Raw genomic sequence first — 25,780 nt, 5'->3', positions numbered from 1 at the left:
ATGTGTTAACATCAATTACATGAGAATCTTACGCCATAACTTAAAAAAAAACTTTCCACAGCTTCTGATAGGGAAGAGCCTGGTCAACTCCAACACAATAAAATGCTATCTTAAATGAAAGAGCCTGTCTTCTGGAAAGAGTCAACTGAAAAACATAATGTCCCTCCCAAAGAACATATTCTCTCTTTCACTGACCAAAGCTTCTAGGTAATGTTGGCTACAACTGTGCAATGATAAGACTTAACATTCTCCTTAAAGGTAATTTCATAAATGTGTCAGGCTTCTCTGTACATCTTTTCAATGAACTATGTTTGTAGTTTGTAAGAAGCTAGACATTATTTCAATAAACACAGATATGCATTTTTTGCCTTGCAATCTGATCCTTATCAGGAAGCACTTGGTGCCCTTTAGACACCCTTACTAACTAAATATATTTGCTTTGTTTCAAATCCCCAAGGACCTAACAGTCTGCTTCAATGAATGTGTGTCATCAGACCTATCTGAGTTCTATTTTTTTCCGCGTTCTTCAGTATTTAACATCTTATAATTCATACTACTGTTAGAGCTTTTTCTAAATGTGAAATTTTGGGTGACGTCTTTTATGAAAAGTAATGATTTCTGCAATGAATATAGTTGTAATCAATTATTAACGTTGCACTTAAAACAATTTTATTTATATGTTTAGAAGTGTGTTTATTAATATAGTTTAGTAACACAACTTTTCACATAGACATAATTTCATTAACATGGATGGGGTTTAGGTGTTCCATTCATCTTGGATGGCTCATTACCCCTCCCAAACAATGTTCCCCTGTGTGTCTTCTCTCCTCACAGTTCTCGTGGAGCACAGTAAACTGTGACGCTGTGACGGTGTTGCTTATTTTCCTTAGAAAGCATATATTGTGAATGAAAACTTCTTCATGCTCCTAATTTAACTTTTGTGTACGACACTTCCACTGGAAGTTCTTAATTTGCAAGCTTGCTAGCACACAGGCGTAATTGTCTTTGTTTGAAAATGTTTCATATTGTGTTGTATATATCTGGACTGTACTTTTGCTGTGCAAGCTAATGAAAGATTTTCTCTGCCTCAGAAATAGGTTAGTGTTTTTGTGACAATCATCATTCTGATTTGCCTAATACGTGTTACCTCTAGCCACGCTGTGCTGAATTTGGAGTTGTGCTTATTACCTATTCGTAAAATGTGTATAAAAGCCCTTTGTACTGGGGGTGAGCCAGGTGACTTTCCACTTTCAGTAATAACAAATAGGGAGAGTATGGGATTGAGTTCACAAAGTGTGAACGGAGAGTACTCCTATTCCCCTGGGTAAGGTATCTAATAAACAAAAGATGGAGTATCACCGTAGAGAATCATGGATTCTTAATGGGATATGTGTTTGAAAAAAGGAACAAATATTCCTTTTGTAAAAAAACCCTCACTCACCAGCCTGGTGGTGACATACTTCATCATTGGGGTCCACCCTGAGTGCCATCAGGGTGTGCTGTGACACCTGGAATACAGTGGAGCTGGTTATTGTGAGTGATAAGTGCAAGAAAAGTGTTAAAAATTGTCCTGGTTTAACTTAATGGAATTTTTTTTATTCTTAAGTAACTGGACAATATTAAAAAGTGTGTGAAGATACTTTGTGGGTGATTATGACCAAGAGTATCTATGTGGGTGGTCTACATGTTTCAACCTATGTGTGGGAGTTACCAGGTTTTCTTCAGGATCAAAGTGCAAGAAAATGGACAATCTACACCCCCTGAAAGGCGTACCCAATCCTAGATTCTTGGTGCCAGATTAGCAAAAAATCTGCTACTGGTGTGGGCTCTAGCCAAAATAGGCGAGACTGAGATAAAAAAGCACTGTGGGAGGAAAAAACGGAGAAGCAGTCATAAATAAATTCAATTACGTGCCTGTAACGTTGTGTTGACTCTCACGTGTCTGCATGCATCATGCCAATCCCATTTTGTTCTTATGATTAGCCTGCTGTAGGTTTCAGTGGGCTAGCTGATATAAGCAACGCGTTAGAGGTGCTATTATATTGGAGAATGGTGTCTCCATATGAGATTTATAGGCGTACTCATACACACAGATCAATATGTGCGTGCAGGGTGGCGCTTATTGTTATTATTTGTGTCACACGCGCATCCAAGCTTTTGGTGGGGTGATTGTCTATCCTCACAAAACTCGTGCATATGAACCAGTACATCATAACGACAAACGAGGACCAACAAACAAAAAACACATAATGTTGTTCTGGCAGGCCTTACTCCTATTTGGTGCCTTTAGGACATCGTGGGGCAGGGGGTAGGTTTGTGTCTCAGCTGAAACATACTCTGCAGGTAGTAATGAGACAAGGGGTATGATTAGCGTGACTCGAAAAGAACCGCATGGTAATGCGGCTGAGAGCGCGGGATCCGGGCTCTGTGGTAATGGAGTCGGTTGAGGCTGTGGGAGCAAAGGTTAGTGGTACTTACAGTTTCGCTGTGCTTAGAGAGGCCGTTTACCTATGTGCCCTGCCCGCTGTCCCCACTACAATGGCGAATGCTCACGGCGTCTGTTAAAACCAGAGCTGATTTCCGGGGTGGGCGTGGCTGGGGGAGGGCGTGTGGCCGTAGTCATGGCAACTGTTGGTGTGGGAGCTATGGCGGCCTCGAGTACACATGTCCTCTTGCACAAGCGCGAGAGAGGCATTGGCAGTGTTGCCCCGGTAACGGTATGGTTTCAAGGGCGGCTACCTGCGTGAATGTGCATCTCGCAGATGTGCGGGCATAATAACATTTAAGAGCCACAACAATTGACTATGCGGGCGGGAGCTTCCCAGGGTGTGGTAATAAGCAAAATGGGGGTCTAATGTGCGCTCGAAGTATACAAGTGGGACTGGTAACGTGGAGGGCGTGGCCAGAGGAGGGCATATGTGGGAAGCATTAGCAACCAAAGTGGTGGGGTGCTACAGAAATTCTGAGCGAGAACCTCAAAACGCAATAATGAAAAAAAGGGGGGGCAGGACTGTGGAGTGTTGTCCTGGTGACGGTATGCCAGCATGCGCGGCTGCCGCGGATCCATAGCCTCTTGCAGATGTGCGAGCGTGTTGGAAAAGAGAGATATTGCATATTGAGCCAAAGGAAATGACTGAGGCTGCTGGCGCCCGGGGCATGTTAGTAAGCAAATTAAAGTACTGATCATGCTGAGTCAATGTGGGGGGACTGGATCACAGTGGTCAATTGAGTAAGTTCTTTTGGTAACCTCAGTAGGTTACTTTAATACCGAGGCCCAGGGAATGTTATAATTTAGTCCTATTTTGTGCGCGGACAATCTATAAATCCAGCGCACCCTGCATCGCATTATGCGATGCAGGGCGCGGTACGAAATTCGTTTTATTAATTAAATTGTTTACTTACCTTCAATTATCCATACTCCAGTTTTTAGCACCCCCACCCTGCCCCTCCCCCGCTCCGCCTCTCCGCTCCACCAAAACTCCCTCCACGGGCCGGGGCTGGGTTTAAGTGGATATGTTCGTTCTACTGTCTAGGAAAAGCCAAGAGTGCTTTGGAGGAGGCTACACAACTTATTTAAGTGATATGAGAAAAATTGTATTTTTCTACTTTTAACAGACAGATATAAGTATTGCCAAATATACCTTTAGCACATCTTTTGTCATGCCAGGGATAGCTCAGTGAGTTGATAGATCATTGCTGGACCAACAAAGTGATTGGCTGGTCACTAGTTTGATTCCCTTCAAATCAGTAAATTAAAAAATATAAATTGGGAAATAGTAACGTGTTACTTGCAGTGCATAGAAACAGTGGAAGTATAGTAAAAACTGTTCTATATAGAGCAAGTTGCCATTTCCTTTTATGTCTGCTTTGGTGAGTGAAGGTGTTGCTGAGCTGGATCGGGTTGGGATGGGTTGTCAGGGTTGGGAAGGGTTTTGTTAGGTTGGGGTGTGTTGAGCTAGGTTGGGATGGGAATGTGACTCCAGCCATCACCAGAAGATGGTTTGATACAACCTTAACGCCATAACCCTCAAAGCCACTGAATTCCACAGATGTCCAGGTCTGCTAGATAGAATGTCCAGATTCTGAACAGAGGTCTATTAGATAGATTTCAGGGCACTATAAGAAATGCAATGGCCTTAAATTTGGGGGACTTTAAAGTGCAAAACCATCAGTGTAGGTCCTGCTTGTTGGAGACCTTGAGGTTACTCCTTCAAACAAGCATAGCGATACATCTCATCCTTTCGGATATGTTGTAAGGAGATGGCAGTGTAAAACACAACTTAGCATCTCTGTGTCTTCAGCATCCACAGATACTATTTGTATACCCACCATCCACACACACTGCATTGCACCTTTCCTATGCTCTTCTTGCATTCCTAGGGAGTGATAGGATTTTATTTGTGTGCGAACCCATCTGCCTGCGGCACATCCAAAATAGATATTAAGGGGGTCATTAGGATGACTGCCATCCTGTCAGTATGCGGGACCGCCCGCCATAAGAGCGGGGGTCCCGTGGGGGGTATTAGGATGTGCCCGCCACAGTGGCGGGCACATTCTGTATTTTTAGCATGGCTCTCTGCACCGCCCGCCACAATGCTAAAAATGCATTTCAGCAGTTGCATTTACAAAGCGGCAGGCACCGCGCGGTGCCTGCCGCTTTGTAAATGCAAATGAAGGGGGGTACCACAGGTACCCTACGTGTGCACCTCCCACCTCCCCTTCACTCTGGGGGCCCGCAGGGGCCCCCTGAGTGAAGACTGCATGCTTTTCCGTGGCGGCATCGCCGCCGCGGAAAGGCACCTGTAAACAACCATCATAATATGGCTGGCGGTGTCTAATAGACACGGCCACCATATTATTCCTTCTCCGCCCCGGCCGCAAGGCGACCGGGGCGGAAAAGCAGTGGACGGTCTTTCCGTCTGCCGAGCTCCCCCAGCCATACTAATATGGCAGGGGGGAAAACGAGTATGGATGTTGGGCGGATTGCCCCCGCCAGGCTGGCGGTGGCTACCGCTAGCCTGGCGGGGGCAATCCGCCCGACATCCGAATGGGCCCCTAAGACTCAATAATCTTGCTGGGGTAAGTTTATTCACAAGAGGAGTCTTGTTCCATGCACAATGCATTTTTCTGGAAGTGCTCTGCCGTTTTGGAGAAAGTGCTCACCAGTTTGAGAGAGGGCCATTGGTAATGCAATTAATCTTGCATGCTAACTGGAAGCAAAAACACCTGCGAACAGGAGAAAACCAATCAGCTATCCTCAAATTAAACTACAAACTGGTACAACGAACATCGTATGGTTTGACAAATTACAAATTGAGTTGTAGCTGGGTTAATGTGGGTATCATTAAAACTCTAGGCTACAGGTAATGCATGAGCCTCACTCAATATTATTAGCTGCCAAGCAGGATAAAGCAGACCTCATTCTACATTCCCAGATCCAAAGTAATTAAATGTTCACTAATGCTTAGAACACAGAGAGCTTAAGAACAGCCCCAACATGCTCTGTTAAAGCATTCCCATGCTTTGGATCTATCACAGAGAAATCTATGCCTCCTGTTGTCTACCATATGCTATTAACATTTATTGGACATATATCTGTCACTGGTGTGGCCTCCGAACACTGCAGACTAATAGAATCTGCATTGTCTCACCTTTCTGGGCAATCTGGAATATCTGTTATAGCCTTATAGCATGCTACACTGGCCATTAAAGGCCCACTCCGGCGTTAAAGGCACAAACCGAAGGCGAGGCCCTTTAACAAAGGAGTGTGCCTTTAGTGGCCGGTATAGCCCGCTATCGAGGGCTTTAAGGCTATTAGAACATTCTGCCCCTAGAGGGTAGAATGTTCTAATTAGTTAAAGAAAGGTCTCATGGGGTTGAAATCCCCTCAGGCTCCGTGAGGCCTTTGTTCACTCAACAGCTGTAAAAGGAAAACATTGGAATGTTGATACTCCGGGCTTCTACCAGCCATTAGAAGCCCTGAACAGTCCATTATTTCAATGAGCGCTCAACATTCCAGTGTTCTAATATTGCCTCATTGCCCATTGTAATGGGCTATATTGACCATTAAAGGCTGCTCCAGCGTTAAAGGCCAGAGCTGAAGAGAGAACCTTTAACATGGAAGTGGGCATTTAATGTCCAGTATGGTGCAGCTATGGGGGCTACAAGGCTATTTGAACATTCCTCCACTATATGGCAGAATGTTCTAACAAATAAAAAAAAGACTCACTGAACCCAAGGGGATTTAAGTCCCCTTGGGTTCCATGATGCCTTTGTTCACAGAAACAGCTGTGAATGACCAACATTGGAATGTTAGATCTCTGGGCTTTTTAAAGCCATTAGAAGATCAGAGCACTCCATTGACTTCAATGGAGCTCCCAACATTCCAATATTCCAATATAGCCTTTGAGCCCACCGTAGCGAGCTCTACTGGCCATTACAGACCTGCTCCATCGTTAAAGGCCTGAGCCAAAGACAAGGGCCTTTATTAAGGGAGCGGGCCTTTATTGGCCGGCAGAACCCACTACGATGGGCTCTAAGGCTATTAGAACAAGCCGCTCCTAGAGAGCAGAATGTTCTAATTTATGAAACAAAGGCCTCATGGAGCCTAAGGGGATTGAAATCCCCTCAGGCTCCGTGAGGCCTTTGTTAAACATTGGAATGTTGTTGTTCCGGGCTTCTACCGGCCATTAGAAGCCCGGAGCAGTCTATTGTTTTCCATAGAGCTCCCAAATTCAAATGTTCTTATACCTGATAATCCTCTGTTATATGGAATATGCAATGTAACACTGCTCTGGAAAAGGCAGAACCCAGATCTGAGGAAATGAGTGGTAGTGTGGGGTGCGTGTGGAATGTTATGTTAGTGCTATTTTAACTGTGTGTATGATTTGTATAGAATGTTGTCTGTGTGCCTGCATGTGTGTGTAGTATTGTGTGTATGTCTCAAGTGAATGCCTGTTCAGTGCAGTTATTCATGGACTTAGCTGTTTGCCACATGGTAGGATTCGGTTCAAGCACATTTGTCAATGTTGTTGTGCTGTATGCTGTTTCTTAAATTTTTGGGATAGCTACTGTGGTAATTGCATGAGATAATGTCACACGTTTGTTGGTGTCTCCAACGGAAGTTGCTTAGGTTGTTGGAAAATGTAAGTGTGAACAGTGGGCAGACGTGCAGAAAGTTGGTAGGCCTAGAGTAGAGAGAAATGTAGGTGTGGTGTTTAGAATGACACATTAGTGTAGAGCTAGGAGCAAGCAAATCCATTGTCAACTTCTTCTTCGGTGCAGGTGCCTCATGGAGTCCATGGGCATCAACATTAGAGGGAGAGGCCTTGCAGTCTGTGGTTATGCCCTTAGCCCCTGGCATGAAAGTGGCAGCCTTGCAACGGAAGCCTACATCCGACCATTTAGCAGTTTGTTCTGCCTCTTCTCTGCAGACATTGTTGTAGACCCCAGGACATGATGAGGTGAGTAGATGCACAGGGAGTCGAGGTCTAGTAGAGAAGAATGTCTAAGTGTGTGGGTTAGTTTGGTCTTGGTTTTATGTGGATGAGATGTCTTAGCCAAGCTAGTTCTAAGCACAATTATCTATGTGGGTCGTGAGGTGGTGAGGGTCCCAGATGGTGTTTGAGATTGTATTTTGTGGTAAGAACTAAGTATATAATTTATATTGTTGGAAATCATTGGCTATTCTAGTGATAGTTGGTATTGTTGTGCTACCCAGAGAACTAGGTCTGTGGCAGTGGTGTCCTAGAGGAATGTTAAGGAGGATTAAGCTGCTGTCACTTAGAACCATATGCATGTACCCTTGATCTAGTGTCTAGGACTCGAGATATACATGAGTATGAATTAGATGATTTTAATCTGTTGCAGATGTGCTGGAGAACAGAAGATGTCATACCCACCGGAGAAAAAAGTTGAATCTTCTTAATTCACTGTGACCATTTATTGGAGTTAGATCTTGTTAACAGATGGTCTGCTGTCAAAAATGCTGAAGATCTGCCGCTTAGCCTGCAACAGTCCAATGAATCAAAACTGCAAAATCACACTGGCAGATAATGATTAGGTGGTAGAGAAGACCACACGCAATAGGGATGAAGGTACCCTAATAAAGACCATATTTAATTGATAACCAGCACTCCGTAGCTGCTACAAATGTGAATATCTGCCTAGGTGCCTGCCTAGAGTTATTTGTGACTCACTTCGGCTCACAGATTGAGAGTGGTGCTTTCTGTTTCTTTAAATTAGGGGTGGGGGGAATGCTTCATTACACCCATGGAATTGTCAGAGCTTGGCGACTCTGCTTTACTCTTGTAACAAGGAGTTCCGTCCTTATTCCGCCAATCGGCACATGGCAGAATTTATTTCAACTAGGCTCGAGAAATGCAAGCTGGCTAGTGTGAGCAAGATTTTTGAGGCCCCAAGTGTGATTTTATAAAATGAGTGGCTGCTGGTGGTCATGGTCAGAGGGCTTCTTTGTGAGTAGATTTCCTGATGCTCAAGTAGATTTTCTACTCAAGCGGCAGCAAAATCAACTCGAATGGCCACACGCTCTTGTACAGCCTATGGTGCTGTTCTCACTGATTTTTCAGTGCTGCTCGAGCTACCAGCGCTAAATTGTAGCACCAGCAGCATGCCCTGCTGAGTTTTTATGTAACTCCTTGGATTTCCACGGAGACAAATTCCATGAATTCTGCCCCCCCTACTTTGAATACGAAAAAGAGTCCATCCAATGCTCCCTTATCTCAGAACAGAAAGTGTAACAGGAGAAATCCTGTAAACCTAGTTGAGACCAGGGTAAATGTAGTAACAAGCAACAATGTCTCAACAGGTAATATTTTAAAGACAATTATTAAAATGTAATTTAAATTAGAAGAAGGAGGCAAGAAAGAGAAAAACACCAGAGTTGGATATTGCGGTCTGTATTAGAATTTTTAAGAAAGGCATTCATTTCAGACAGCAATATTACATTTCATTATATGCAAGTATAATCTAAAACATAAGTGCACACAAAGTGTTCATGGCAATGTGGTGCAAAGTGAGACACATGATACAGTGAGGAAAATAGGAAGATGGTGCAGTTTTAAAATTGGTTCATAACGTGAAGACTATGATCACAATTTATTGGAAACATGTTAGGAACCAAGGAAGCTGTCATTATGTAGTTTTGATGACAGCATTTCAACCTGTGTTATTTTAGGTCATCATCAGGACAGGATTACAAATGTAGATTAACTATAGCTGTAAGAAAAGAAACAAAGGAGAGTGTTGGGGGGGGGTGGAAAGAGACAAGGGTGGGGCAATTAACTACCTGAAGCATTTATAAATAAATAAATAAATAGTCTCGATGCACGCCAGAGAGCCGGGTGTCACGGTGGGATCAATTCACTCAGCCGACTGTGAATAGGGAGTTCAGTAGGGGGTACAATGGATGCACCAAGAAGAGGGGAGTTCAGCTGGGTGGGCAAAAGCTGCACCAGCAGAGAGGACTCCTGCAAAAGAAGGATTAACAGTAAGATGAGCAATACACAATCGATCAGTGCAACTTGGGACCTCCCTCCAGTTGTAGGGCATTACAAGTACCAAAACTGTGTGGTTTGCCCACTTACACTCAACACTAAAGATTTTAAAGTGGGAAATCAGACCTTCCCATTGAAACAATGCAGTAACTGCTGCACCACTAACGTTATCTCTGCCATTTGCTCCCATGTGACTTATTATATATATGGCAGAGCACCCAGATGACCAAGCAGCATAGTATCCAACATAAAAGTTGCATTAGGTGCAAAGTGGGAAACGCCCCCTTGTTTCCCCCTGTATTGAATGAACCATTCAGAGGCAAACATGAACTGGCATGTAATAGATCAACCATTCCTCCCACTGCGTGGTGGTGACCTTTCACTATTGCTACAAACATGCGAATGTTGCTGGGAACACGTTGCATTTCGGTTAATGAGGGTCTCAATACACTAGACAGGTGAAACAATAATGGCTACACTTAGGACATATTCTCACACATGACCTTCCCTTGGCCCGCCTGCATGGCTGTCCCTCCGCTAATTTTCTTATCCACCGTTAGCTGCTTCATTGGATACCAGTCCCCACATTAGGTTGACCGGGTATCTATTGTACTTGATTCATGTTAACACTAATTTTGACGCACTGGATTCATGTTAAATTACTCTTGAATGCCCTGCGCATTTGGACATTTGTGATAATGTGATAATATTATCCACTGTTGCTCCAGAACCATGAATGTTACTATTATGTTGATATTTTCCTCCATTGGGTCAGACATATATGGCTATATCTGTTCCCCTGCATTATCTGTACTATATTGTTGCATATCTGTAAATATGTTTATATTTTCCTTGTTTTTATTGCCCAAATTGTTGGAACAACTTTTGTCCTTTTTTATGCTTATTCCGTCTTTCCCTCCCCCGTAATCTCTTCCCCTGTAACCCCTTTGCGCCCCTCTCTTCGGTCCCCCCGGGGGACCTCTACTGTCCCTACCTTTACTCAACCACTAGTCTAGTAGTTGGACTGACTCTGGTACTTAGAACATCCCAGCATGCCTATGGGCTCCCAGCTGAGCAGTGTTCCTCTAGGCAGAGCGTTGTGCTGCCCGGCAGCACTCATTCCCCAATGTGAGGCTTTTGATACATGTACATACTAAGCTTCTTCCTCTGTGTTTCCTCTTGTGGAAATTAAGCAGCGCTGTTCAGTGCACCATGACTTATTTTTGCCCTGATTTCCTTTCTTGGCAGCACTCATCCCTGATGTGAGGCTCGTGATACATACACAGTAAGCCTCCCTCTTTTAGCCATTAAACCACACCCTTTATTCTTTTTCTACGCACTTATGCTCTGATTTGCTTTACTTTTAGTAAAACAATTTGGGGCTGATTGATTCCCCATATGTCACTCAGTACATAACGACTCATATTTTGGACATCCTTATCTTACCTCGTTGCTGGATAATCCATAATCTTCCTCTGATTTGTTAAGCACACATACACGTACAAACTTCCTGGTAAGCGTTCACGTGTTCCGATTGGGGCCCCAGTTCTCTAATCACCCCCCTTTTTCACCCTACTCACCTGTAGTTCCGTGAGTTTGTGGGTCTGGTTCAGAAGTTCCGAACCCGTTCAATAAAGGTCGTCGGAAATAGACGATTTAGGTGTCAGCAGACCGCAAATCACGAGTGTAGCGTGTAGGAGTGGTTTCGTATGAATCGATCTATGAGAACACTGCGTATTTGGGGATTTTCGTTTGAACCCTCGGGTTCCATTTTGTGTGCGGCAGCCATTTTGAGTGGTTGCCCTCACATAGGCCAATGACTATGGCCGAACGAGTCCTTGAGACACGTATGCCTTAGCTGACTACTGAATGACCTGGCCGAACTGACTCCTTGCCCGAGGCTGACCTCGCTGAGCCAGTTCCTTGTTAAGCAGCTGGTCAGATAAAGATCAAAGGGTAGGACATGCCCGAGTTTACAGTACACTGCTCCCACCTTTCTGTCTTGCTTCCAATCTGTTTCTGTTCCTTCCTTTACGACATAATCACTGATTTGGGTTGAGGGTTTTATGATGGGTTTGTTCGGCCCGTTCGAACAGGAATGTTGGATTTTGCTTGGTCATTTGTGGTGGGCTGGACAACAGAAAGTGGGATTGTCGTCATGCGATATGTTTGAAATGTCACTTGCTCATTGGTAAGTTTGTATGAACCCAATGCTAATTTGGAATGTTGCCTAAGGCTTGATTTTTGGCATAAAAGACCATGCTCCGCTCATTGAATTTGTGCAGTCTCTAGCGAACCACTCGTGTGTGCTTCGTAGATCTCTGTTCCTGGTTGCAACCAATAAACTTTGGTCTTTGACGTCATCGAGAAGTGTCCCGTGTCTCTGTTTGCCAAGACACCGAAACTCGAAGGCATCGGGCGTTATCCCTGACGCCGCTGGGCTCTAAAAACCCAGTCCTTCATACCGAGCCTTCTTTTACAGGAGTCCTTCTGCAGGTGCATCTTTTGCGCACCTGCCGGACTCCCTTCTGCTTGGTGCAGCCATTGTGCACCCTACTGACCCTCTCCTTTATTTCCTTTTCATAGAGCTATGTTTAACCAATATGTGTAATCCTGTCCTGATGAGGATCTGAAATAACACAGGTCGAAATGCCATCGACAAAACTCAGCGTAATTACAGCTTCCTTGGCTCCTAACATGTTTCCAATATATTGTAATCACTAACCCTGGGCGGAGTTGGCGGAGTGGGCCTTCGCGGAGCTACGCGAAGTGGGCGAGAAACTACGCCCACCTCCGCACTCCGCGTAGCCCCACTCCGCAAAACCACTGGCCGCCAGCCCCGACACCCGCCTCCCTCCCGCCCTCCCTAAATACTTTAAAATAAAGGAATGAAATAATTTAAAAAGCACTTACCTTGCCGCCGCTGCCCGCCGCGTCCCCGGGGCTCGCTATCTTCCGTCTTCTTCAGTAATGCGCATGCGCGGGCGGCCGCGCATGCGCATTTTCTCGTGAAAATGCGCATGCGCGGCCGCCCGCGCATGCGCATTACTGAAGAAGACGGAAGACGGAAGATAACGAGCCCCGGGGACGCGGCGGGCAGCGGCGGCAAGGTAAGTGCTTTTTAAATTATTGCATTCCTTTATTTTAAAGTATTTAGGGAGGGCGGGAGGGAGGCGGGTGGCGGCCAGCTACGCTCCGTCTGCGGAGCATGCGTAGTGCCGCCTGGCTCCGCCAGCTCCGCAAAATGCGGAGTAGGCGGCACTACGCACACTCCGTGCACGGAGCGTAGCTGGCCGCCCACCCCTAGTAATCACTGTGTTCATGTTATGTACCAATTTTAAAACTCCGCCGTCTTGCTGTTTTCTTCACTGTATCACATGTTTCACTTTGCGCCATTCACATAGCCAAGAGCACTTTGTGTGCCCTTATGTTTTGGATTACGCTTGCATATAATGAAATTTAATATTGCTGTCTGAAATTAATGCCTTTCCTAAATAAACTAATGCAGACCGCGATATCCAACTCTGGTGTTTTCCACTTTCTTGCCCCCTTCTTGTAATTTAATTTATTTTACATTCTAATAATTGTCTTTAAAATATTACCTGTTGGGACATTGTTGCTTTTTACCCTTACCTCGGAAGGCATCCTCAGCAACATGGAACACTTAACCCTCAAATTCTTCATACTCGCTGACTGCACCCTGAGTGGCTCCCCTGTTTACTGACCACGCGCCATGCACCAACTTTGGCATCACTATCCTGGACTTTGTTGCCACCTTGATCCTTGACTCCAGAGTCTTCATTCTTCTCCGCACCCTCAACTGCCACCTGAAGGACCTTACCTGGAGAAGTGTGGCTCACGGTGTAGAGCAGGCAGACCCAGAAGCTGAGGTCAGACCCGGGACCAGGGTTCAATTCCCGTCGCGGCAGGGTCTTGAGCTCAAATGTCCACGGACTCGATAATTCTCGCTTCGGTGCCTGTTCTAGTCATGGGTTCTCACTCTGCAACTCTGGGCATTAGCTTGCTTAATCTCCACAACGGCCCCCCGCGGCGGGATGCCTGGCTTTCACCTTGGGGATGCCCTGTAGGGGCTATCTCACAGGGAAAAGCCAGGACGGGTTCCCAATGCAAAAGCGCCGGGACACCCCGTTAGGGGTAGCCGTGCGCTATATAAGTACCGCAAACTTTAACTTTAACTTTAACTCGACCATCCTCAGCAATGACCTGTCCAACTTTGGACTCACCCAGTGAGTGGAAGGCCCCACAAACACCGCTAGACACCTAGTGGACCTCAAAGTCAGTGCTTAAATTGTAAGAAAGCAAGTGCCAGGGCTCTCGTCAGGGGGCCACTGCAGCTTGGACCACACATTGCCCCTGTCTGTGCTGCCAATGATAGTAACAACACAACTATTTGCTGTCATACGTTTGCAAGTGTAACAAATCAGCCTATTTCAGGCCCCCAAAGCTATAAGAATGGCCTGGGCGGCAGGTAATAGTCATTTTTAATGTATACTGAATTAATAATTGACTCTTGTTGTGGTCATCCCAGACAGCCACAACTCCGGTGTTGACAATTAATAGCTGATGCTGAGCGCTGGAAACCACCGGCTCATATTAAGCTCTGCTCAAAGTCACTAGCTTTAGCGATTTCACAGTAGGCACACCCACACTGTTTATCAGTCAGCTTCAAGATACCCATCCCACACCACTGCGGAAACACCATTGACAAATATTCACAAAGGAACTAGAGCAAGATCCCAAAAGCATCCTGATCTTTTGAAATCCTGCATGACCAGTCCTGACACAGCAAAAGCCTCCAAAATTCATATCAAACTTCAACGCTTGGATCACCTCCTGTGCAGACACTCAAACCTCTCTCAAAGCCACGAGAACCAGACTGCAAGCACGCTGGTACATGGAAGAGCGCAGACTCACCAAATGCCACTGCAAGCAAGTTGAATTCAGTTGAAGACAAAGTCAGATAGACATCGACATAAGCACCTACAAAATTGCCCTCAGACACTATCATGGAGAATTCAAAGCCACCTAACGCTCTGCGCTCACCTACTGCATCAAAAGCCACACCAGTAGTGCCAACAAAATCTTTGTCATAGGATCACTAGCATACATGACAACTTTATGCCCCAACAAGACCCTTGCACCCTCGTAGAACTCCAGCCTGTCTCAACCACAACACAAAGGACCACCCCGACCACAAGGCCCACCATCTCTACTCAAGAAACTTCAACAATCATGCAGTCTTTACACTGTTGGACTTCTGCCCTCACCACGTCTTCATCAAAGGAATGGACCCCATCACTGCAACCCTCACCCCAATCCTGAATATCAAATATCATCGCCACCTATGCAGACACCTGGAAGCACACCACAGTATTCCCACTCCTCAAGAAACCCTCAGCAGACCCAAAGACATTAGCCAACTACCCTCCTAGCTCACTGCTACCCTACTAGCAAAAGTAAAAGAAAAGATAACAAGCAAATGCCTAACCACCAACCTCAATGACAACCACCTCCTTGGCAACACTCTATCTGGCCCAACCACATTTCAGAGACCACCCTCATTCAACATCCAGGTGATCAGAGACAAAGGAGTCATAGCTGCCATCATCTTACGAAACGTTTCTGTAGCCTTCAACACCGTCTCCCACCTCCTCCTTATCCAAGGACTTCATAAAGCCAGTATCCAAGGACTCAACCTTTGCTGGGTTTGCTCCTTCTTGTCAGGCCACACCCAATCGGTCAGCCTGGTCCTCTTCACCTCAGATGACGTCAACCTCATCTGTGCAGTTCCAGAAGGATCTTCACTTAGCCCCGCCCTGTTCCACCCCTACATGACCTCACTCACCAGCATCATCTGCACATATGGAATCAACATCATATCCTACGGTGATGACACACAGGTAAAACTCTCCCTCTCCAAAAATACGCCAGGCGCCTTGATCGATTTCTCCGCCTACATGATTGAAGTTGTCAGATGGATTAAAGCCACCAACCTCAAGCTCAACACAACAATACTTAAGTTGTAATCTTCTGAAAAGACACTTCACTCTGGGACTCCTGGTGTCTTGCCAAACTCGGATCCACAAACTTCCTAGCAACCCACACAAAAAGCCTCGGCATAGTAATCAACAACTAAGTCAATATGACCGGCAGAGTGAAATCAGTTTCTGTTTTATGCTTCCACATACTCAGATGCTCAAGAAGATCTACAACTAGGTCCCTGCCAACACTCACAGAACATTCACCCAAACACTCTTCGCCAGCAAGCTGGACTACGGCAAGACACTCTATGTCTGAATCAAGGCTTAACTGACCTTAATGGTCCAAAACATACTAATCCCAGGCTCACCCTTAACCTCTAACCCTGCACTTACATCACAGAAGGCTCACTGGCTCCCAAATCCACAAATTTGCCCTCTGCAAATTTCTCACACACACGTACAAAGCCTTGCACAACATTATCCCCATACCTCAGTAACCCCATAAACTTACACAAATCTACCAGACACGTCCATTCAGCCAGACTCCTACACCTACCCCTGTGCATACAAAGAACCAGAGCCGTTGGTGGTGCCTTTTCCTATCCCGCTCTTAAAGCCTGGAACACCATGCCCCTGCAAATCAGAGCCAGCTCCTCTGCTCCTGAACACTGCAAGAAAGTGAAGACCAGGCTCTTCACCTGGGCCCAGTCCTGGCTCGGCCAATTCAGGTGCTGCTTCAGCACCAGTATACCTTCAAGGGTGAGTTGTGTGCTACGCAACTACACATAACATAATGAATGAAGTTCAGTCTTCTATCTATGTTGGGTATAGGCCCAATCACTATGCACAGAGTTGCCCATTTCAGGCTGCATCATATACCATGCATGCTAAATGACATTGTAGCTCATCTGTTGGGCTCCTAAAATCTGTGCTTTATAGGCTTTCAATTGGTCTCATGTGCATTTTCAAGAAGATAAGGCACCACTTTTCTGAGGACCATTAGGAAAGTTCAAAGGCATGATTCTTAACAGATGATTCTTTCGAAATCAAACATCCTGCTTCCAGGTATCTATCTACACGTAAGCGGGAAGCCGCTTGGACAGAAGTGCACAAATCACCAGTACAGTAGTAGAACTGGAGGACGCACTTAAAAAAGAAGTATGTCAGAGCTTTAACTAGGCCGGGTCTCACCGGTGCTGGGCACTAGGCGTTTTTTAAAGGCAGCCTTGAAACGCGTCGCTATTGTGCTCTGTTTTGAGTCTGGCACAAGCGGTCTGTGTTTTTTTCCGGACTTCAGTGACAGCATACACTGATGTGCGCGTGCTCACACTGCTCACTTCTCACTAGTTGAGGTTATGGCATGGAGCCATTACAGGTGAGTGTTGTAGGGGAGGGAACTCCTTGAAAGAGAATCCTTTTCTTTCTGGATTTCCCTTATTCTCTTTTTGAAACTCAGGAGCAGAAACATTGTTGTGGAGTCACCAGGGCTTTAAGTGGAAGCTTTTTCAATATTAAATACAAGCCATATTTATCTTATGGTACTAACAACCATTGACAAAGCCAATAGTCCTGACTTCTTGTAGGTATGATGTTACTTGTTGTATCATATATCTGGATGCAATGACAGAAAACAGCAAAATACAAGTCGGGTGGCACACTATGCTAAGCACAGATTTTTAGCTTACGCGTTTTTAAGCAGCACCCTTAATTACATTGGCCATGCCCCTTTGAGAGACCCCCAGTTTTTTTCATCCCACTTAAAGCTGAGGCGTATGTGCTGATAAAACCTAAGGAAACTAAGAATTCAAGAACATGGCATGAAACCGTATGGATACACCAACACATTGGGAAACTAATAGGGGTGTTGAGGAATGCTAGGACACCAATGTCAATATAGAAAGTCAGTGAGGTACCAAAGAATAGGTATTATGAGAGCAAAAATATTGCGGTCGGTAAAAAAAACACAGTTGTTTGTACCTACTATCATATAAATTTGCTTTTTTGATTCTCACTTGAAACTCTTTTAAAGGCTTGTCAGCTAGGCTAATTCTCTAATGGAATATCTTTGAACTAATTCTAAGCATTGTATAAACACAAAAATAAAATTGTGGATGGGAAAAAGAACTCAATACTGAATCTTAAGGCAGAAATTAGAAAACACCAGAAAACAAGTAATAAATGCTTTAGCCTGCTCCTGAGTAGTCAATAATATGTTTTGCTTAAAGCTGTGGTCTTTATTCACTTTTTGTAAATCAAAAGGATTGATTCTGTTGATACCCTTCATTTTGAATGTACATTAAAGCTAACATTGTTGAAGCTGCTCTAATTCATTTTTACCAACCTTCATATCAGAACTAATTTAGAGTACAATAAGGAAAACTAGGTGAGATGTGAGGAAAAACTAGGTGAGATGCCAGAAAATATAGGTGAGATATCAATCAATCAGTAGATTTGTATTGCGCTTCTTGTCACCCATGAGGGTATCCAGAAGCTGGCAGGGTCCAATTGATTAGCCAAACAGTCAGATCTTCAGGGACCTTCGGAACTCTGGAAGAGCCGTAGATGAAAGGGGCGAAAATGTCCAACCCCATTCCTATAATCATGGGAGTGAATTCACTCAACGTAGTAATACAAACAGTTTCATGCAAATTGTTCTATAACTTGGGAGATGCCTTACATCTGATTTGGTGTTTGCAGAAAATGCTATTCTTATGCTATTCTTATGCCTCCTGAGAAGTCAGGAACCCCCGAAAATGTTGTAGGGTTTTGAATTATAACGTAGATCAAAAAATATAAACTCAGGCAAATTTAATGTGATGATTCATGGATTCATGAGCCAGGTGGATTCATCATTTAGGATAAAATATCTAGAACATCAGATGGTTCCACACTGTGAATACTCGGGCGTAACATTCACTTCTAATTTACCTTGCATGCAGCAGCCAGTAAAGAGCTTAGAAACTATAATTACTAATAATGCGACAGTTTAACAGGAATTTAGTAAAAATGCTATTATGGAGATATTTAAACACAGAGGGCCTGATCACGAGTTGAGGCATTATTTATCGCCCCTGACAATAACACAGTTTATCGTTATTTATCAGGGGCAATAAAAAGCCAATAGGTTGAAGGCAGAAATTAGGCAGAGTTAAATCGAAAAAAAAAGCACAGAAATTATAAACTGCACACCTCTTAGCACTTTCTGTCCCAATAAAAGATGGAACCTTACAAGCTGTTTGGCTTTTTGTTGTATATGGTGAGTGAAAGCATGATGTAATCTTGTCTTGAATGTGTAATTTTGTCATTGGAATTGTGTCAGTCATTAGTTGCATGGAGACTATATACACGTCGACATTCCAAGTTTAATCTGGAGCTGTGTGAGTCCATGTTGCCTTTGGATATCTGTTAGTATAGTGGTGGCCTCGATATTGCCTTTGTCTTAGGTTGATTACAAAGGAGTGACATATGAACATGTCTCAAGAGTTGTGTTATATTCATGATATCGTTCTGTCAGCAGTCTGGGGTAATATTGTCATACTAAGGAGGTCATTTAGGCAGAGCAGGAGTCCAACTTGAAATTGGCACTGCTCTCGCCTTCCTAACTTGTGATTCCCCACCTCATTTGAAGGTAGGGAACGGTTAGGTTTCAGATGGCTGAGCCTCGACTCGCGTCACCATCAGAAAACTATGGCCCAATGGCCTCTCTGTCGCAGGACTGCTGGATCAGTGCTTCATAAGCCCGGTCCTATTTAGGATATGCCTTCCATGCTTGCCCGAGAGCACCATAAAATGTACGAGGATCCTGGGTAGAAGGAAAAGGTATGTCTAGACCTGAGGTGGTATTAACGCAGCCTATAATTACTGACTGCTTAGAAACTTTCCCAGGCCCATAAGATTAGGTGGTTGACCCATGTCAAAAGCCAACTTCATGTAACTGGTAGGACAGAGCTTGTCTCTAATCAGATAACTATCTCTGATCAGACCAGACTTTTGGTGAAAAATGAACTATTGGAGTATAAGGTGGAGAACAGATGGGAGGGCGAGCGGAAGAAGAGTAGGGTGGTGATGTACTTACCTTTGTGTACTACGCCTGACATTGAACCATATTCATTGTGAGTGCCTCGCCATCAAAGTTTTATTCTGTTGAGGGTTAGATTAGGCCTGGCCCTTTTTCTGGTGTCCTACCCTTCTAACGTTTTCTCTGAGAAGAATTTTGAGTTATGCCCCTGTAAAGCGGTTACCCCTCAATACGAAAAGCATTGTTTTTCTTCTGCGAACTTTATAAAGAATTAAGAAATCGGGTTTCAAAGCCACTTTTAAGAATTTCAAACATCAGGAAATGTATAGAGCCTTTAGAGTACTTACAACTGCTCCAGACAGATCAAGTGTGCATCACGGGTTTTAGATTTCTTACCCATGTTGTTAAATATAGAATGTTAGACGGGGTCCTGGAGGGGCGGCCGAGGACAAGGGGAGAGGCCTCCGGTGAGGGCCGTCTCCAGCGATCGCACAGACAAGTAACTTCCCCCCCACAGATGGACACCACACAAGGATAAGGTTAACGCTTTTTATATGCAGTTCTTGAAGCAAAGATATCACGATACAGTGAGATCGGGACACGAGGGTCCTCTCAATTCTAGTCTCTGGAAGGGAAAGGGGGTAGCGGGACAGTCTTGGTACCGATCTGGTACTGAGGTGGTACGATGAATAGCTCACAATCCTCGAGCTCGGAGGTCTGGAAGGTCGGGCCGCGGCAGCGCCAGCAGGCTCGGATGATAAGTCTCACTTGAGGAGGGCCGCGGCAGTGCCAGCAGGTCCCGACGACGATGTAGGTTGCAGAGGGCCGCGGCAGCGCCAGCAGGTCCCGATGACGATGTAGGTTGGAGAGGGCCGCGGCAGCACCAGCAGGTCCCGAGGACGATGTAGGTTGCAGAGGGCCGCGGCAGCGCCCGCAGGTCCCGATGAGGATGAGGGTTGCAGAGGGCCGCGGCAGCGCCAGCAGGTCCCGATGAGGATGAAGGTTGCAGAGGGCCGCGGCAGCGCCAGCAGGTCCCGATGAGGATGAAGGTTGCAGAGGGCCGCGGCAGCGCCAGCAGGTCCCGATGAGGGTGAAGGTAGCAGAGTGCCGCGGCAGCGCCAGCAGGCAGGACGATGGTTCACAAAGCAGGGCTGCGGCAGCACCAGCAGTCCGTCAAGGATGAGTTCTTCTAGGTGTCTCTCGACTCCAGGATACAACTGCCTTCCTGCTCTGGAGCTGCCCCAGTTATAGGTCTGGCCTCCTTTGATGTCCGGACCCTCGCTCTGGGAGGTCGGGAGGTCCGGGATGAGGGAGTCCAGACACCCAGCAGGGGGGTGGAGCCAGCGCCCGGGGAGGCTGGGGGCGATCGGCACCTGGCGGGGGAGAGCCATCGACACTCCTCTCTCCCATTGACCTGCCAAGTGGCCCGTTCACCTCCTGGGTGGATGGTGGTGCCGTGATGTCGGGGCCTGGCCAGGCCCAGGGTTGGGGTCGAGCTGAGGCAACGCGGCCTCGTGGTGCAGTGTCCAAGATGGCGGCTGGGTCGGGCAATGGTGCTGCCGGGGGCCCGGGCCCAGGATACTGAGATGTTCGGGAGCAGGCGTCCCGTGGGGGACGGGTTGCGGGTGGCTTCTGTGGGTCGTCGGGGTCGTTCTTCTGGTGACACCGGGAGAGCCGGTGTCCGGGCTCTGGCATGTGGGGAGGGAGCGAGCCCTTCATGAGGCCTGTCCAACATGCGTCCCCCCCAGCTGAAGGCGGGGAGAGTCACCCATCCTCTTGGGGACTCTCCTCGTCGAGGCGGAAAAAGCGTGACAGGCCGTCCGCGTTGGCGTGGTCCTGGCCTGGACGATGCTCCACAGTGAAGTCTATCCCCTGCAGGGAGATGGACCATCGCAACAGTTTGGGATTCTCCCCCCGCATCTGCATCAACCATTGCAGGGGCCGATGATCTGTTTGTACCCGGAAGTGGGTACCGAAGAGGTAGGGCCGGAGCTTCTTGAGGGCCCACACTACTGCGAAGGCCTCCCGCTCGATGGTGCTCCAGCGCTGTTCTCGAGCTAGCAGGCGTCGGCTGATGAAGGCCACTGGCTGATCGACTCCCTTGGGGTTTAGTTGAGAGAGGACTGCCCCAATGCCATGATCTGAGGCGTCCGTCTGGACGATGAATTCCCGGCTGTAGTCGGGGGCCTGGAGTACAGGGGCGGTGCACATGGCGGCCTTCAGCTTCTCGAAGGCCGCTTGACAGTCCGGGGTCCAGTTGACTGTTTGGGGTTTTTCTTGGATGTGAGTTCCGTGAGTGGCCCCACAATGCTGCCATAGTCTTTCACAAACCGCCAGTAGTATCCGGTGAGCCCCAAGAAGGCTCGGACCTCGGTTTGGGTGACGGGTGGCTGCAGGACTGGATGGCCGCGATCTTGAGTTGGAGAGGGGCCACCAGACCGCTCCCCACTTGGTGCCCGAGGTAGGTCACGGACCCCTGGCCAATCTGGCATTTGCTGGCCTTGATGGTGAGGCCGGCCTGTTGGAGGGCGTGCAGGATTTCTCGGAGGTGGTGAAGGTGGTCTGTCCAGTGGCAGCTGTACACAACAATATCGTCCAGGTAGGCGGCACTGAACTCTTCGAGGCCCGCCAATACCTGGTTCACGAGTCGCTGGAAAGTGGCGGGAGCGTTTTTCATGCCGAATGGCATCACTTTGAAATGGTAGTGACCATCCGGGGTAGAGAAGGCGGATCGTTCTTGGGCTCTGGGGGTGAGGCTGATCTGCCAGTAGCCCGCTGTCAGATCGAAGATGCTCAGGTAGCGGGCTGCCCCCATACGGTCAACCAGTTCATCTGCCCGGGGAATGGGGTGAGCGTCGGTTCGGGTGACAGCGTTCAGGCCCCGATAGTCCACACAGAACCGGAGCTCGGGGGTGGCGCCCGGGGCAGCAGCTTTGGGGACCAGTACGACTGGGCTGGCCCAGGGGCTGTCGGATGGCTCGATGACTCCGAGTGTGAGCATTTTGGAGACTTCGTCTTGGATGCAGGCGCGCACCCGATCTGGCACTCGGTACGCACGGTGTCGGATAGGGGGACTGTCCCCAGTGTCCACGTCGTGAAGGCACCAGGGGGTGAACCCGGGGGTGAGGGAGAACAGGTTTGCAAATTGCAGCAGGAGAGCCCGACAGTCTTGGCGCTGCTCCGGGGTCAGGGCATCGGAGAGTCGGACCCCGTCCACCGAGCCATCTTTCTCACGGGTCCTCAGTAGGTCAGGGAGGGGCTCGGAGTCTTCTTCCGCCCCACTATCTGTGGCCATCAGTAGGCTGAGCTCCGAGCGTACGAAGTGTGGTTTGAGTCTGTTGGCGTGAAGGACCCGGAGGGGGTTCCGGGGGGACTCCATGTCTATTAGATAGGTGACAGGGCCCTTGCGCTCAATCACCTTGAAGGGCCCTGTCCATTTGTCCTGCAAGGCACAAGGTTCGATGGGAGACATCACCCATACTTGCTGACCGGGCTCGAACTCAATGGAGGAGGCATGTTGATCGTACCATTTCTTCATGTCCTCCTGACTGGCCTCGAGATTGGCTTTGGCGAGTTCCCTGAATCGCCGGGTCTGGTTGCGGAGGGTCAGGAGGTACTTATACACGTCCGGAGGGGTCTTCTGGGGGGCCATTTCCCATTCTTCTTTAACCAGGCTGAGGGGCCCCCGGACAGGATGTCCGTACAGGAGCTCGAAGGGGCTGAAACCGAGGGATTTCTGGGGAACTTCTCGGTAGGCGAAGAGGAGGCATGGGAGCAGCACGTCCCACTGGCGACGTAGGGGTTCCTCCAGCATCATGATCATCCCCTTGAGAGTGCGGTTAAACCGTTCGACCAGTCCGTTTCCTTGCGGGTGATAGGGGGTCGTGAACCGGTACGTAACCCCACACTGCTGCCAGAGAGATTTCATGTATTTGGAGATAAAGTTCGTGCCTCTGTCGCTGACGACTTCCCGGGGGAATCCCACTCGAGAGAAGATCCCCATTAAGGCTCGGCCTACCACTGGTGCTGTTACGGTCCGAAGAGGAATGGCCTCGGGATAGCGGGTGGCGTGGTCCACCAGGACCAGGATGAATCGGTGCCCTTGTGCTGTTCGGGGGTCCAGGGGCCCCACAATGTCTATTCCCACCCGTTCGAACGGGGTGGTGACGACGGGGAATGGTTGCAAGGGTGCTTTGATTTTTCGTCCGCTCTTCCCGCTGGCCTGGCAGGTGGGGCAGGCCCGGCAGTGGTTGGAGACATCATTTCACATTTTGGGCCAGTAAAAGTGGGATACCAGGCGGTTGTACGTTTTGTCTTGCCCCAAGTGCCCAGCAAGGGGGACATGGTGTGCCAAGTTCAAAAGGAAGTCTCTGAAGCTGAGGGGCACCACCAGCACCCGACTGGCCCCCAACTCCGCAATTCTTTGCTCGCTGTATAGTAGGTCATTGTCCCAATAGATCCAGTGGGCCCCTGCGGTGTCTCCTGCGCTCTGGGCGAGTGCTTGCTGTCGGAGTCCCTCGAGGGAGGGACAGGTCTGCTGCTCCTGCCGGAATTGTTCCTGGGTGGGTCCACCCTCTTGACGCCACTGGGCCAGTTCTGGAAGATCTTGGAGCTGAGTGGGCCCTTCCTGGTTTTGCTCTGGGGGATCAGTACTGAGGGTGTCTCCCTCTGGGATGATCGGGGGAGGAGGTGCTGGCCATTCGGGTTCTTCGGGTCTGGGGATGGAGCGGGCGGCCATGGACCGGGTCGTTACGCATGCCTAGTCCGGGAGGCCCAACATCCCCAGGTGCTCTCTTCTCTCAACGGCCGCCCACGGGGAACTCTCGAGGTCGTTTCCCAGGAGGCAGTCCACCGGGGCATCATCGCGGACAGTCACTTTTAGCATACCGGACACTCCTCCCCATTCGAAGGGGACGCAGGCCATCCGACACAGGCTCTCCGAATTGTCGGCTGATCGGACGGGGCAAAGAACGTTTGGCAAGATTTGTTCCGGGGTCACCAGGTGACAGCGGACTGCCGTCACACTGGCCCCGGTGTCACGCAGGGCTTCGGCCTTGCGCCCATTAATGTTCACCCACTGGCTGTATTTTCTGGTGTTGGCGGGTAGGGGAGCCCGCGGGATCATGTCTCTTTCCCCCAGGCAAGCCAGGATCATGGCGGCGGGTTCCCACTCGGGCTGTTCCTGCTCGTACTCTTCATAGTCTTCGGGGGTTTGCTCCTCTCCTAGGGCGGCGGCAGCGACCTGGCGGGGCACGGGACTCTGGTTCTTCGGGCAGCTCGGGTCGCTGGCATAGTGGCTGATCCGCTGGCACCGGTGGCAAGTAACATTGGCTCTGAACCCTGGACGCATCGGGGGGTTTCCCCGACCGGCCGGGGGCGGGGTGTTGCTGGCGGGAGCTGCCGGAACGGCGTCTCTGCCCCGGCCCTGGCCTCCTCCTCCTCCTCGGGGGCGATGGGGACCTTGGTTGGTTCTGTTTTGTTCACTTGGCCCACCCCGGGCCACTCGAGTGCTTTCCCATCGGTCAGCTTCAGCGGCGAGCTGCCGAGGTTCAGTCAATTTACTGTCGAGGAGGTGCTGCCTGAGCTCGACGAAGCAATTGTTGGAGAGGTGCTCCCACACAATGAGGGTAAAGAGTTGCTCGTAGGTGGTTACGTGGCTGCCCTTGATCCACCCCTAGAAGGCTCGGCTGAAATAGTTCACATACTCCACCCAAGTTGTACCCGGGATCCGTTTGCAGTCGCGGAACCTCTGGCGGTACATCTCGGGCGTGAGTCCGTATCGAGTGAGGAGGGCGGCCTTCATGTGGTCATAGGATGTCATCTGATGGTCCGGGAGCTGTAGCAGGGCATCGCGGCCTTCATTGACGAACCTCCCCCATAGCCCGGCTCCCCAGTCACTTCGATCAATCCGGTGGGAGGTCATGGCGATCTCGTAGGCCTTGAACCACTGCTGGATGTCGTCGTTCCGATAATATTCTCTGACGACATCCTTGGGAATGTGGACCTTTGGTTCGGCAGTGCCCGGGGTGTGCGGGCGCTCGGGCACCCCTAGATCTTTGTTCTGTTTCCGCATTTCTATTTCTGCTAGCTTGCGCTCGTGTTCGTATGCCAGTTTTTTCTCTTCGAGTTCTCTCTGCCTTTGTTTCTCTTCCCGCTCCTCTCGGAGCCGTAAGTGTTCTAAGGTTATCTTTTGTTCCGCCAATTTCAGCTCTCCATCCAGCCGGAGCCGTGCCAACTCTAATTCA

The sequence above is a fragment of the Lissotriton vulgaris genome, chromosome 9 (genome assembly GCF_964263255.1).
Source record: "Lissotriton vulgaris chromosome 9, aLisVul1.2, whole genome shotgun sequence".
Classification (NCBI taxonomy): Eukaryota; Metazoa; Chordata; class Amphibia; order Caudata; family Salamandridae; genus Lissotriton; species Lissotriton vulgaris.
Note: the sequence above shows the minus strand (reverse complement) of the source record.